Source organism: Scyliorhinus torazame, chromosome 7 (assembly GCF_047496885.1).
Source record: "Scyliorhinus torazame isolate Kashiwa2021f chromosome 7, sScyTor2.1, whole genome shotgun sequence".
NCBI lineage: Eukaryota > Metazoa > Chordata > Chondrichthyes > Carcharhiniformes > Scyliorhinidae > Scyliorhinus > Scyliorhinus torazame.
In genome coordinates this window covers 225,197,496-225,212,075 of record NC_092713.1, presented here as the reverse complement: position 1 = coordinate 225,212,075, position 14,580 = coordinate 225,197,496, and the positions used below count along the sequence as shown (strand labels likewise).

The 14,580-nt window shown below is 48.9% G+C and overlaps 1 pseudogene; it reads right to left on the bottom strand.

Annotated features, from left to right (window-relative positions):
- Positions 1 to 10,118: 10,118 nt before the first annotated feature.
- Positions 10,119 to 10,347, bottom strand: LOC140427569 (U2 spliceosomal RNA; annotated as a pseudogene).
- Positions 10,348 to 14,580: the final 4,233 nt, after the last annotated feature.

Genomic DNA, 14,580 nt, shown 5'->3' with positions numbered 1-14,580 from the left:
TACCGTCTGCTCCTAGTGGCGACGGGTTTGCAATCCGGGGTGAGGTTTGCAAACAAGGATGGGGGCTCAACCTTGAGGGTTGCGAGGCTGCAGATAGTGAGTGGGGGTATTGGGCCGCCGAATTGGAAAGTTAGGCTCTGCAGATTGCACTGGAAGTCTAATCCCAGTAATGTGGGCGCGCAGAGTTGGGGAAGGACGTAGAGCCTGTAGTTTTTAAACTACAGAGCATCTATGTTCGCCCAGTGAACCAGATCTACGCACGCTACCAACTCGCAACGAGACGGCAAAGTCCCGGAGAATCGTTAGGGGTCACTATGCAGAAGCCTTTGATCTGTACGGAGTGGGATCCTGCAGCTAGGGAAATCTTTTGCGCACTGGAACGGATGGTCAAAAAACAGCGTCTTACCGTGTCGGGGTGGATGAAGCTTTCTGTGCTCCCGGAGTCGACCAGGCATGGTGTCTCGTGTCCGTTGATCAGCACCGTTGTTGTCGTCGTCTGGAGCATCCGGGGCCGTGCTTGGTCCAGCGTCATTGAGGCCAGACGTGGTCGTAGTGCTTCAGCATCTTCCTCAAACCCCGTGGAGCCATCGATGCTGGGGTCCATTGTTGCCGTCCAAGATGGCGGCGGGGGTGAACAAAATGGCCGCCCCATGCATCGCACATGGCTGGGGGGTCACAAGATGGCGGCGGGGTGGACAAAATGGCCACCCCCATGCGTCGCACAGGGCTGGGGGGTCCCAAGATGGCGGCGCCCCTCCTCCCCTCGTGGTGGCCGGGACCCAAAATGGCGGCGCCTGCGGGTCGCACATGGGGCGCTGGGGGGGTTGGAGAGCGTTTGGAACGCGCAGGACTCCTTCTTCTCCGGGGACAGCGGCGACCCCCCGGGACCGGCACACAGCCGCGAAATGGCCCTTTTTCCCGCAGCTCTTGCAAATCGCTGTGCGGGCCGGGCAGCGCTGCCGGGGGTGTTTCGCCTGGCCGCAGAAATAGCAGCGGGCTCCCCCGGGACGACTTGGCGTCTGAACCGCGCAAGCCTGTGGGGGGGGGGGTTGTCGCGACGGGGGTCCACGGAGCCCAAGGGGCTGCCGCGCGGTCGGGGCCGTAGGCGCGGGCGTTTTGCGCGGCCACATCTAGTGAGGCTGCAAGGGCCTGTGCCTCTGAGAGTCCTAGCGACTCTTTTTCTAAAAGTCTTTGGCGGATTTGGGGAGAGTTCATACCAGCCACAAACGCATCGCGAATTAACATGTCCGTGTGTTCAATCGCGTTTACCGGCGGGCAGCTGCAGGCCCATCCCAAAATTAGCAGCGCGACGTAGAATTCGTCTAGCGATTCTCCGGGACTTTGCCGTCTCGTTGCGAGTTGGTAGTGTGCGTAGATCTGGTTCACTGGGCGAACATAGATGCTCTTTAGTGCTGCGAACGCCGTCTGGAAATCCTCTGCATCTTCTATGAGTGGGTAAATTTCCGGGTTTACCCTCGAGTGCAGGACCTGTAGTTTCTGGTCTTCTGTGACCCGGCCGGGGGCCGTTCGGAGGTAGGCTTCGAAACAAGTCTGCCAGTGTTTAAAAACTGCTGCTGAGTTCACTGCGTGGGGGCTGATCCTCAGGCATTCCGGGACGATCCTGAGCTCCATAGTCCTTTAAGCACGCTTAATAAATTGTAGCGCACAAAGACTCCCGAGAGACGAATAGAGGTGAAGTCAATGAGGCTTTATTAAGCGTGACTCGTTCCCCGCAGTTCAGCAACTGACTGGAGCTGCGGGGAGAATTCCTGGTTCTTATACTCCGCCTTCAGGGCGGAGCTAGAGATCAACAGCCAACCAGGACCCGGGATCTGTCAGCCAATGACATCACGGCTTCACAGTCCCACATGACCCCTAATGCATACTACCACAACTACATTATGACACAGTACACTGGGGTGACATTCTGCTTTAGCTCTTGGATATGGCTTCAGCCACGACAGACAGTGCAAGCTTTCCTCGCAAACATGAAGGTTTGGTTATTTAACTCCGTTATCATAAGAAACTGTCTCTTAAAATACGAATCATACTTTTACATTTATTTAGATTTGTTATTTGGTTGTTGTGCACCCCTAGGAATTTGAAACTGCTAACCATCTCCACCTCGGCCCCTTTGATGCTAGGTTCTCTATCTCCCACCTGTATTTGGACTCGTCGTTATTCGAGATCCGGCCCACTATGGTCGTATCGTCAGCAAACTTGTAGATGGAGTTGGAACCAAGTTTTGCCACGCAGTCGTGTGTGTACAGGGAATATAATAGGGGGCTAAGTACGCAGCCTTGCAGGGTCCCGGTGTTGAGGACTATTGTGGAGGAGGTGTTGTTGTTCATTCTTACTGATTGTGGTCTGTTGGTCAGAAAATCGAGGATCCAGTTGCAGAGTGGGGAGCCAAGTCCGAGGTTTTGGAGCTTTGATATGAGCTTGGCTGGGATTATGGTGTTGAAGGCGGAGCTGTAGTCAATAAATAGGAGTCTGATGTAGGTGTCCTTGTTTTCGAGATGCTCTAGGGATGAGTGTAGGGCCAGGGAAATGGCGTCTGATGTGGACCGGTTGCAGCGGTATGCGAATTGCAGTGGATCAAGGCGTTCTGGGAGTATGGAGTTGATGAGCTTCATGATCAACCTCTCGAAGCACTTCATTACGACTGAAGTCAGGGCCACTGGACGGTAGTCATTGAGGCACATTGCCTGTTTCTTCTTTGGTACCGGTATGATGGTGGTCTTCTTGAAGCAGGTGGGGACCTCGGAGTGGAATAGGGACAGGTTAAAGATGTCCGCGAATACCTCTTCCAGCTGGTCCGCGCAGTCTCTGAGTGCATGACCAGGGATCCCATCCGGGCCCGTCGCCTTCCGAGGGTTCACTATCAGGAAGGCCAATCTGACTTCGGAAGCTGTGATGGTGGGTTATGGGTGAATTATGGGCTGCTGGGGCACTTGACAGCGGATTGTTGGTTACCTGCTCGAACCGAGCAGAGAATGCATTGAGTTCATCGGGGAGGGGTGCGCTGCTGCCAGAGATACTGTTCGGCTTCGCTTTGTTGCCTGTTATGTTGTTTAGTCCTTGCCACAACCGCCGAGAGTCTGTCTGTGACTCTAGCTTGGTTTGGTATTCTCTCTTGGCATCTCGGATGGCTTTGCGGAGGTCGTACCTGGATTTCTTGTATAGGTCAGGGTCGTCTGTCTTGAACGCCTCAGATCTGTCCTTCAGTAGGGAGTCAATCTTGCTATTGAGCCATGGTTTCCGGTGGGGGAACGCACGTACTGCTTTCTTTGGCACGCAGTCGCCCACACTTTTGTTGATGAAGTCTGTGACGGTGGTGGCATACTCATTTAAGTTGGTCGCTGAGTTCTTAAATATGGACCAGTCCACTGTCTCTAAGCAGTCACGTAAGAGCTCTTCTATCTCCTCGGACCAGCACTGCACAACCTTCTTAGCTTGATTCTCCCGCTTGAGTTTCTGCTTGTATGCCGGGAGAAGGAGCACCGTCTTATGGTCTGATTTCCCAAAGTGCGGTCGGGGGATGGAATGGTAGGGGGCCTTGATTTTTGAGTAGCAGTGGTCAAGAGTGTTGTCACCCCTGGTGGGACAGGAGATGTGCTTGTGGAATTTTGGCAGTACACTCTTGAGGTTGGCCTTGTTGAAGTCTCCGGCCACGATGAACAAGGCCTCCGGGTGTTCTGTTTTGTAGTTGTTTATTACTGTGTATAGTTCGTCCAGCACCTTCCTCACTTCTGCCTGGGGTGGGATGTAGACTGCTGTGATAATGGCTGAAGTGAACTCACGTGGAAGATAATATGGGCGGCACTTCACTGTCAGGTATTCCAGGTCTGGGGAGCAGTAGGTCGCCAGGGTCGCCACATGCAAGCACCAGGAGGAGTTGATGAGGAGGCACACCCCTCCACCCTTCACTTTGCCTGATGATGCCGTGCGGTCTACCTGGTGAATTGAGAAGCCTTCAGGTTGTATGGCACAGTCCGGTGAGGCGGGGGTGAGCCACGTCTCTGTGAAACAGAGCACACGTGGAAGCCCGACCGGGCCTACTTAAAGATCCCTCTGAGAGGTAAGTAGGCGTTAAGTTCATCCAGCTTGTTTTCGATCGTTTGTACGTTTGCCAGGAGTATGCTGGGGAGAGGGGCCTTTAAACCGCATTGCTTCAGTCTAACCTGCAGACCGCCGCGTTTCTCTCGCTTCCTCGGTCGGCGGCTGCTGCTGGATGATCCTGGGATCCGATGGTCGATGTCAGCTCTTGTGGAAGGTAGGTGGTTGCGTCTGGCGGGGTCCAGGGTGCTGGCGGGGACCAGGGCGCTGTTTACGTATCTGGGGTCGTGTCTGGCAGGGTCCCGGGCACTGGTTGAGGTGGAGGGGTTGCTAGCGGGGCATGTTTGCGATCCGGATGGGTCCCAGCGTTCTGCGGGCGTGGGAATACATTGCAGCGCGTTTGGGTCCTCGCGCGGGGTCTCCGCCATTTCAGGGGTCCTGGGTCATGGGCAGGGGCTTCCTGAGGCAGGTTGTGCTGAGTCCTGTGGTCTGTTCCCTCCCTGGGCTCTCCTGGGGTCGGATCTTTAAGTAGGCCCGGTCGGGCCTCCACGTGGATTTTTCTTTCTTCCATCAACCAGGTAGGTCGGGTTGTTGGCTGGGCCTCTCTGGGTCGGGTCATTGGGCGGGTCTCTTGGGGTTGTGTTGGGCTGGGTCTTGCCGTCGGGGTTCGGGTCGGGAGCTCCGGGGACTGGGCAAGGCGATCCGGAGGCTGGCATCGGTAGTTAAGCCGGGTTGGGAGCTCCAAGATCCGGGTTGGGAGCTCCAAGATCCGGGTCGGCTCCAAATCAAGGTCGGGGCTTCACTTCCGGTTTGGGCCCGATCTTCTTCCAGGTCGCGGAGGTCAGGTCGGGTCGGCTCAAAGGGTCTCCAAGGGCCTTGGAGAATGTTCAAGCCTGCAAGAGAAGATAAAAGAGAGAGGTTCATAATAACGTTAGTTTTAGAATTAATTTTGAAAACATTAGAACGAGTATAAGTTAAGTAAAAAGTGGATCTGTTTGGGAGAGCTCGCAGAGAGTCGCCTCGCTCCGCGCCATCTGGCTGCAATTTATCAGCAAATATAGGATACAGCAAATGTTGTCATCCCTAAATGTGGGCAGCAGGGTAGCACATGGCTAGCACTGTGGCTTCACAGCACCAGGGTCCCAGGTTCGATTCCCCGCTGGGTCACTGTCTGTGCGAAGTCTGCATGTTCCCCCCGTGTCTCCTCCCACAGTCCAAAGATGTGCAGGTTAGGTGGATTGGCCATGTTAAATTGACCTTTGTGGTAATCATCACTGTTGTATATATTAGGAGATGTGTGGTAAGACCCTGTACTACAGGTATGGGGGTAGTCCCTGTCTGCTGGCTCCGCCCAGTAGGTGGAGTATAAATATGTGTGCTCCCTGTACAGCAGCCATTTTGCAAGCTGCTGTAGGAGGCCACACATCTTAGTGTAATAAAGCCTCAGTTGTATTCAACTCTCGTCTTTGTGCAATTGATCATGCATCAATTTATTACACTAAAGTTTTCAGAAGATAGATCTCCGCATCAAGCCGGATCACCTGCAGCTGGGTCCGCAATCAAGCAACGCCAAGAAGGACTTTGAACATTGGCTAGCTTGTCTCGAAGCTTACATCAGGTCTGCACCAGACCCAATTCCGGAAGGTCAGAAGATCCAGATACTCGACTCGCGGCTTGAGCTCCAACATTTTTCCACTTATCCAAGATGTGCCGACCTATGATGAAGTCATGGCGCTACTGAAAGGGAACTACGCCCAGCGGACGAACACGCTCTTCGCCAGACACATACTCTCTACTCATAGTCAGCTCCCCGGTGAGTCCATAGAAGGTTTCTGGCGTGTTTTAATTCCCCTGGTCAGAGACTGTGACTGTCAGGGCGTCACGGCCACGGAACATTCGAACCTCCTCATGCGGGACGCTTTTGTCATGGGGATAGGGTCAAACCACATCCATCAGCAACTTTTAGGGGAGGTCAAACAAATATCAGAGACATGAAGCAGATTACCATCCCATCATGGACCCATTGTTCAGATATGGTCCTTTTGTATTGCATAGCAGTTGGGAAAAATGTACCTCTGGAACAATTGGGAGCAATGTCTGTAAAACAGTGTATCCGCATCATCTAATCGGGTATGACTGTAATCCCATCACGTTGCCAGTACCGATAATCAGTTGCATTGTAACTATTTGAATCACTCACACCATGTTGAATCATTTTGAATCACTCTATATCGAACCGAAACAGTATAAAGAATTGCGTGCGGGCTTTGTTGGGGCAGAGCTTCCTGGACCGAGCTGTAGTTAAGATGGCTGAGTTTTAACTCTCCCGCATGCATGTGGCAAATAAAGCTATTTTGTTGAAGTTCCATAGGGTCTGAAGAACTCGACTCATTTAACTCCGCTAACCGGGATCAGCATCCGGTCTAGGTGACATTATGTGCAGGGGAAAGGGCTACAGGGTCTGGGGTCTGATGAGGGAGGCCTTCACCCCCACTCTGAGGACCCGGCCGCCCATCAGGCCAGGTAGGGTCCCAGAGGGGGAGTCCTGTAACAGCCAAGGGTGTACAGGTGTCGCTGGGCATTTGAACAGATGACGGACAGTGTGTGCCGCAGAAAGCTTTGCCTCAGCAAGGAGATGGTGTGGTATCGGTGCCACGTCCGCGCCACATAGAATAGGAGGACACCCGCTCCCCATGGCCATCAAGGTCACTGCAGCTCTGAACTTTTATGCCTTCAATCATCCAGGTGCAGCCGACATGGATGCCCTATTTTCCTGGGCGGAAAACGACATAATCTTTGACATGGATAAAGCCAAGCAAGATGCCCAGGCATCAGGTTTCCCCGCCATTGCTGGGATGTCCAGGGGGTAATGGATGGCATGGATGTTGCCTGGTTGGCGTCCTGCGGGTACTCTGGGGCCGGAGGACCCCGGCTCACTTGTCGGTGGCACATGCACAGCCATGCTGCCTGTCCCGTGTGCTGCCTGTGAGATACGGTCTCATCAGAGGGATGGAATTTGGGCGAGCTGGTGGCATCATTGACACTCCATGTGATGGGTCCAGGTTGCCACCCAGCGCCCCCTCCTCCCGATCGGTGCCCATAGAGCCCTGGGGTTCACCTTGGGTCGGATCGTCAGTTGGTTTGAACCCCATCTGCTCTTGCATCATCTGACTCTGCCAGCGCTGGCGGTTCTCATGGTCTGCACCACCATGTTGACGCCCTCGGTGCTGCTCCGCAGTGACTGGGACGTGCTCTGCAGTGCCTCGGCAATGCCCGTCTGTGACTGGGACAAGCTCCGCAGCTCCTCGGCAATGTCCATCTGAGAGCGGGACATGTCCGTAGCACCTCATTAAGGTCACTCCGCGAATACCTCTTCCATAGGCTCAGCATCAGGCTGGGACCAAGGTGGGGACTGGGATCCAGCAGACCTCCGACTGCTGTCTTGCCTGGGGGTTCCTGCCTCCACCTGATGTGCATCAACAGCAGTGTGATGCTCACCGGATTGTGCCCCAGAAGCCTGACCACTAACATTTTCCATTGAGGTGCATCCATCTGCGCTGGTGGAGGGTGGGGATGACAATTGTGACGCCTCGATCGTGTCTTCCTCAGAACTCCTCTCCGAGATGTTCTCCTGAGCGGCTGGAGAGGAGGCCACCCGAGTTGTGCCGGCGCCAATGGCTGGAGGACCTGCGGGAGAATGCTCATGTGGCCAGTGGGAGGGATGGGTTGGTCAATAAGACAATAACAACTCACAATTGACAGGTCCTCTGGGTGAAGCCTAGTGGTTCCTCACCTCTTCGGCGTCCGCCATCCTGGTAGTTGGTGACCGTTCTCTCCTTAGCTACCCCAGTCACCTCCAGGGCCCGCTCCTCGAAAGGAGGTGAGGATTCTTATGTCCAGCAATAATAATAATAAGGCAGTGACAACTCACATATGACAGGTCCTCTGGGTGGACTTCCTGAGATTGCCGCCAGCAGATAAACTTCCTGTGGAGCTATTAGAAATCTATGGTTGTTATGCAGACTGAAATCACATGGTTGAAGAAGACCTTGCAGCGCATGGTGCAAATGAATCAAGAGAGTGTTTGCAGAAGCTGGTGCATTGGCTATCACCATAGTTCTGAATGCTTTTTGCAAACACTGCTGCATTTGACATTTTTAGAACTACATTGTTTGTACTGTTCTGTGTAGAGCAGTGTATGATTCACTGAGAATAGCACAGCTTCCTGTTTAGAAAGTCGAAGTGAGGATATTATTTATCTTGGAATTGCCATACATGTGGGCATTGTAATTTCAGTCGTTTAATTTGCAGTAATTTTTGTCGATTGCATTTTCTCACTTTATTTATATTCCACATTGTTTCTAGAATGAGTTCTCAAAGGGATGTATTGGCATTTTGCATTTCTAAGTCAGCAGGGGGACTATTATTCAACTTCACCTTTGGATACAATAATTAATCACTCAAAAGGCGGAAAGTCATTTAAGTGACAAACACCCCTGGAATACATTTTTCAATCTGCGGTGGGGGAGATATCAAGTCAGGATGGGAAGAGAGAAAGGCAAATGGTTGACAATGGAAGACAGGGAGGAGCAGAGTAAATAGATGACAATGAAGATGGGGGTAAATGGATGACAACAGAGGAAATTGCTGATACAGCGGTTTGAAGAAAAGTGGCAGAAGTCTTTGACAGGACTTATACAGTGAATGGTAGAACCCTCAAGAGTATTGTAAGTCAGAGAGATCTAGGTGTACAGGTCTACAGGTCACTGAAAGGGGCAACACAGGTGGAGAAGGTAGCCAAGAAGGCATACGGCATGCTTGCCTTCATTGAGTATAAGAATTGGCAAGTAATGTTGCAGCTGTATAGAACCTTAGTTAGGCCACACTTGGAGTATAGTGTTCAATTCTGGTCACCGCACTACCAGAAGGATGTGGAGGCTTTAGAGAGGGTGCAGAAGAGATTTACCAGAATGTTGCCTGGTTTGGAGGGCATTAGCTATGAGGAGCGGTTGAATAAACTCGGTTTGTTCTCACTGGAACGACGGAGGTTGAGGGGCGATCTGATAGAGGTCTACAAAATTATGAGGGGCATAGACAGAGTGGATAGTCAGAGGCTTTTCCCCAGGGTAGAGGGGTCAATTACTAGGGGGCATAGGTTTAAGGTGAGAGGGGCAAGGTTTAGAGTAGATGTACGAGGCAAGTTTTTTACACAGAGGGTAGTGGGTGCCTGGAACTCGCTACCAGAGGAGGTGGTGGAAGCAGGGACGATAGTGACATTTAAGGGGCATCTTGACAAATACATGAATAGGATGGGAATAGAGGGATACGGACCCAGGAAGTGTAGAAGATTGTAGTTTAGTCGGGCAGCATGGTCGGCACGGGCTTGGAGGGCCGAAGGGCCTGTTCCTGTGCTGTACATTTCTTTGTTCTTTGTAGGACAACTGTTTCTCAGTGGTACTTTGTTGTGAGGCAGAAAGGAGATTGTCAGCATTCATTAAACAGGAAGAGTAAAAGCCAGCATGAACTTTGGGGATGGGGAGTCGAAAGAAATTGAAGATTACTTAGTGCTGTAATTAGTATTTCTTCCTACTTAATACACAATGGAATTAGATGCCAACCCATACTTGAGGCGAGCCATGTAAATGTAAATGATATTGCCATAAGATCATAAGAACAGAAGAAATAGGAGTAGCAGTGGGTCATTTGGCCCATCGAGCTTGCTCCGGAATTCGATAAGACCTGATCTGATTTTGGCCTTAACTTCACTTTCCTGCCTCCCCTCCAACTCCCTTGATGCTCACAAATCTGTCTTACTCAGCCATGAACATGTCCACTGAATCAGCCTCCACTGCTCTTTAAAGAAGAGAATGTCAAAGACTAGTGACTCTCTGAAAGAAGAAATTCCCTCTCTATCCTGTCTTAAATTGAAGATGCCTTATCTTTAAACTGTGCCTCAAGTTCCAGACCGCCCCATGAGAGGAAACATTCTCCAAGCATCTACCCTGCCGCCCTGCTTCAAAATCGTACATGATTCAATAAGATGACTTCTCATCCTTTTTTAAAAATGTCATTCCTTTCTCAGAGTGACAAAGCCAAAACGCAGAGTGGACAGGACAAACCCTTAATCCATCTCATTGCTTGCTCCAAAAAACAATCCAAATTCAAATTGAATCCAATTCATAGCCCCACAAGAGGAACATACCGAATCCAAGCTGACAATAAAAGGCATTGTCCCTCATCTTGGACTTGATCTGACACTTGATCTTAGCCAAAAGGCCGAGAAGCGATAACATCTCATCCTTCTAAACAGGCCCAACCTCCTCACCCTTTCCTCATAAGGCAATCCGTTCATCCCAGGAAGCAGTCTCATGAACATTGCTTCCAAGAGAAATATATCCTTCCTTAAGCAAGGAGACCATACCGTACACAGTACTCCAGGTGTGGTCTCACCAAAGTCCAGTAGTTCTAGAAGGACATCCCTACTTTCATCCCACTTACAATAAAGGCCAACATTCCATTTGCATTACTGATTACTTGTTGTACCTGCGCACTATATTTTTGTAACTCATGTACCAGGTCCCTCAGTACTGCAGCATTGTGCAGTCTTTCCATTTAAATAATGTTCTGCTTTTCTATTCTTCATGCCAAAGTGGACAGCGCCACATTTTCCACATTATATTCCATATGCTGATTTTATGCGCACCTATCTATATCCTTTTGCAAACTTTTCATATTCTTCTTGCAACATGCTTTCAAATCTATCTTTGTATCATTAGCAAATTGAGCTACAATAGAGTCCATCCCTTTATTAGGCATTAATATAGATCATAAACATTTGAGGCCCTGGTACTGATCCCATCACATTTCACTAGTTACAGTTGGCCAATCTGAAATTGACCTTTTTATCCCAACTTAGTTGGTCGAACCTCAATCCATGCGAAAATATTAACCCAATACCAAAGAACAAAGAAAAGTTCAGCACAGGAACAGGCCCTTTGGCCCTCCAAGCCTGCACCGACCATGCTGCCCATCTAAACTAAAATCTTCTATACTTCCGGGGTCCGTATCCCTCTATTCCCATTCTATTCATGTCAAGATGCTCCTTAAACGTCACTATTGTCCCTGCTTCCACCACCTCCTCCGGCAGCGAGTTCCAGGCACCCACTACCCTCTGTGTAAAAACCTTGCCTCGTACATCTCCTCTAAACTTTGCCCCTCACACCTTAAACCTATGCCCCCTAGTAATTGACCCCTCTACCCTGGGAAAATGTCTCTGACGATCTACTCTGTCTATGCCCCTTATAATTTTGTAGACCTCTAACAGGTCGCCACTCAACCTTCGTCGTTTCAGTGAGAACAAACCAAGTTTATTCAACCTCTCCTCATATCTAATGCCCTCCATACCAGGCAACATCCTGGTAAATCTCTTACGCACCCGCTCTAAAGCCTCCACGTCGTTCTGGTAGTGTGGCGACCAGAATTGAACACTATACTCCAAGTGTGGCCTAACTAAGGTTCTATACAGCTTCACTATGACTTGCCAATTTTTATACTCAATGGCCCGGCCAATGAAGGCAAGCATGCTGTCTGCCTTCTTGACTACCTTCTCCACCTGTGTTGCCCCTTTCAGTGACCTGTGGACCTGTACACCAAGATCTCTCTGACTGTCAATACTCTTGAGGGTTCTACCATTCACTGTATATTCCCTACCTGTATTAGACTTTCCAAAATGCATTACCTCACATTTGGCTGGATTAAACTCCATCTGCCATCTCTCCGCCCATGTCTCCAAACAATCTAAATCCTGCAATATCCTGACAGTCCTCATCGCTATCTGCAATTCCACCAACCTTTGTGTCGTCCGCAAGCTTACTAATCAGACCAGTTACATTTTCCTCCAAATCATTTATATATACTACAAACAGCAAAGGTCCCAGCACTGATCCCTGCGGAATTATTGAACCGTGATCACTGAACCGTGAGCTTTTATCTTGTGCACCTTTTATGTGGCAACTTATCAAATGAAAAACACTGTGTTGCCTTGTTCGCCTTTATCCCCTACTTGTTACATACTCAATGAGGTCTAATGAATGTGTCAAAACAAAATTTACGTTTCACAGAATCAATTGACTCTGCCTGTTTGTATTATAATTTTCTAAATACCCTCTTAATAATGAGAGATGATGGATTAACTGGCCTATAGTTTCCTGCTTTCTGTCTTCCTCCTTTCTTAATGAGTGTTGTTATATTTGTGGTTCTGCAATCTGCTGGACCTTTTCAGAATCCAGAAAGATTTGGAAAATTACAACCAATGCATTAACTATCTCTGCTACCTGTCATGAATTCCATATTAACATATTATGGTGCAATCACACACACACACTGATGGACAGGTAGATGGACCAATCAACACACGCACAATATCACAGCCAATCATCAGTGAGAGCACACGCACTATAAAACAGGGAACACCACAGTTCCCGCTCATTCTACCAGGAGATAGCTCAGAGCACAGAGCTCACAGCGTGCCACTCAGACATACACCATGTGCTGAGTGCCTCTCTAAGATAGTGCTAGGGCTGGGTCCACAGGTTAGCTGGTGAAGTACAAACCACAGCCAGAAGTTAATAGTTATTATTGTACAGAATAATAAAACAGAGTTGTCCCGTCTACAACCGTGTTGGTTTGTTTGTGTATCGGAACACCCAACACGACACTACCCATTCCTTTAAAACACTAGGGTGCAAGACATCAGGTCCAGGGGACCTGTCAGCCTTTTGTCCCATTAGTTTCCTAGTAGTTAACTCTCTAGTCATTGTGATTGTTTTAAGTTTCTCCCTTCTCTTCACCTCATGTGTGTTTACTCTGGGTAGGATTTTATGGACAGTCATGCTGGTGGGATCTTACGGTTCCACCGATGGTACACCCCCGACGCTGGTTTTGCGGCGGCAAGGGATGTATTCAATGGGAAACCCCATTGACAACGGTGAGACCAGAAGATCCTGCCACTGGCCACAAGTAAGCTGCCCTCTGCTACTGCAGATCATGTCGCAGAGGGGAAAGAAAATCCCATCCTCTGTTTTCTACTGTGAACACAAATCCAAAGTACTTGTTTAACGTCTTTGACATTTCCTTGGTCCCCATTATTAATTCCCTAGTTTCATCCTCTATGGGACCACTGCTTACTTTAGCCATTTTTTCCTTTTTATATATTTGTCGAAACCTTTACTCTATGGTTTTATATTTTTACTGTTTTTTTTCATACTCCAATTTCTTCCTCTTAATTTTAAAAAAATCTTCCTTTGCTGATTTCTAATATTTTCCAAATCTTCTGGGTTACCACTGATCTTTGCAGCTTTGTACACCTTTTCTTTCAATTTGATACCATCCTAATTCCCTTTGTTATCCACAGATCTTGCCTCCTTCTTCATGAAATATTTATTTGTTGTGAGTCATCAAATATCTCTTTAAATGTCTGCCACTGCATCTTCACTGTCTTATTCTTTAACCAATTTTCCCATTCCACTTTAGCCAACTCTGTCTTCATACCAATTAAGTTTAAGTCACGAGTTTCAGACCCAGACTTTTCACTCTTAAATAGAATGTAAAAATCTATCATGTTATGATCACTCTTAATAGAGAATCCTTTACTATCAGGTCATTCATTAACCCTGTCTCATTACAAACAACAGATCTAAAATAGCCTGGTCCCAAATTGGCTCCAGAATGAATTGTTCTCAGAAATGGTCTTGAGTACAGTTTTATGATCTCATCCTCCAGGCTACTTCTGCAAGTTCCATTTGCCCAACCTATATGCAGATTAAAATATCCCACAATTATTTCAGTACCTTTCCGACAAGCCCCCATAATTTCTTGGTTTATACTCTATCCTACAATGTAGCTTGTGTTCGGGGACCTATAAACTATTCCCACCAGTGACTTATTTCCTTTGCCATATCTTATCCCCACCCAATCTGGTTCTTTGTTTTGATCCACGAAACAAGATCATTTTTCACAACTGTGCTTATCTCATCCGTTATTAACAGAGCCACCCCACCTCCTCTTCCTTTTATCATATCCTTCCAAAATGTTAAATGAATATTCGGGTCCAAGCAGTGGTCCCACTTTGTCTCTGTAATAGCGAACAGACATACTCATTTACCTCTATTTGTTTGACCAATTCATCCACCTTGCGATTAATTGTAACCATTTTTCCATTCACTGACCTTATTTGTTGGTGCAATCGTGTTTGTATTCGCTGTTCCTTCCTGACATGCTCTGGTTTCCATTACCCACATTACCACCTTCGATATCACCTTGTCCTTTTTCTTTAACTTTCTAAATCTCCCTTCATATGAAATCCCCCGTACCCTCCAACCTCCCACTATTTAGCTTAAAGCCCTGTCTACAGTCTTCATTTTATGTCCTTCTGGTACAGTGGTTTCAGTGTACCAGAAGGACACTGAAGTGTATTGGCCTTTGGATTTCGGCGGCAGCGGTGCGCAGGGGCCTTCTGGGAGG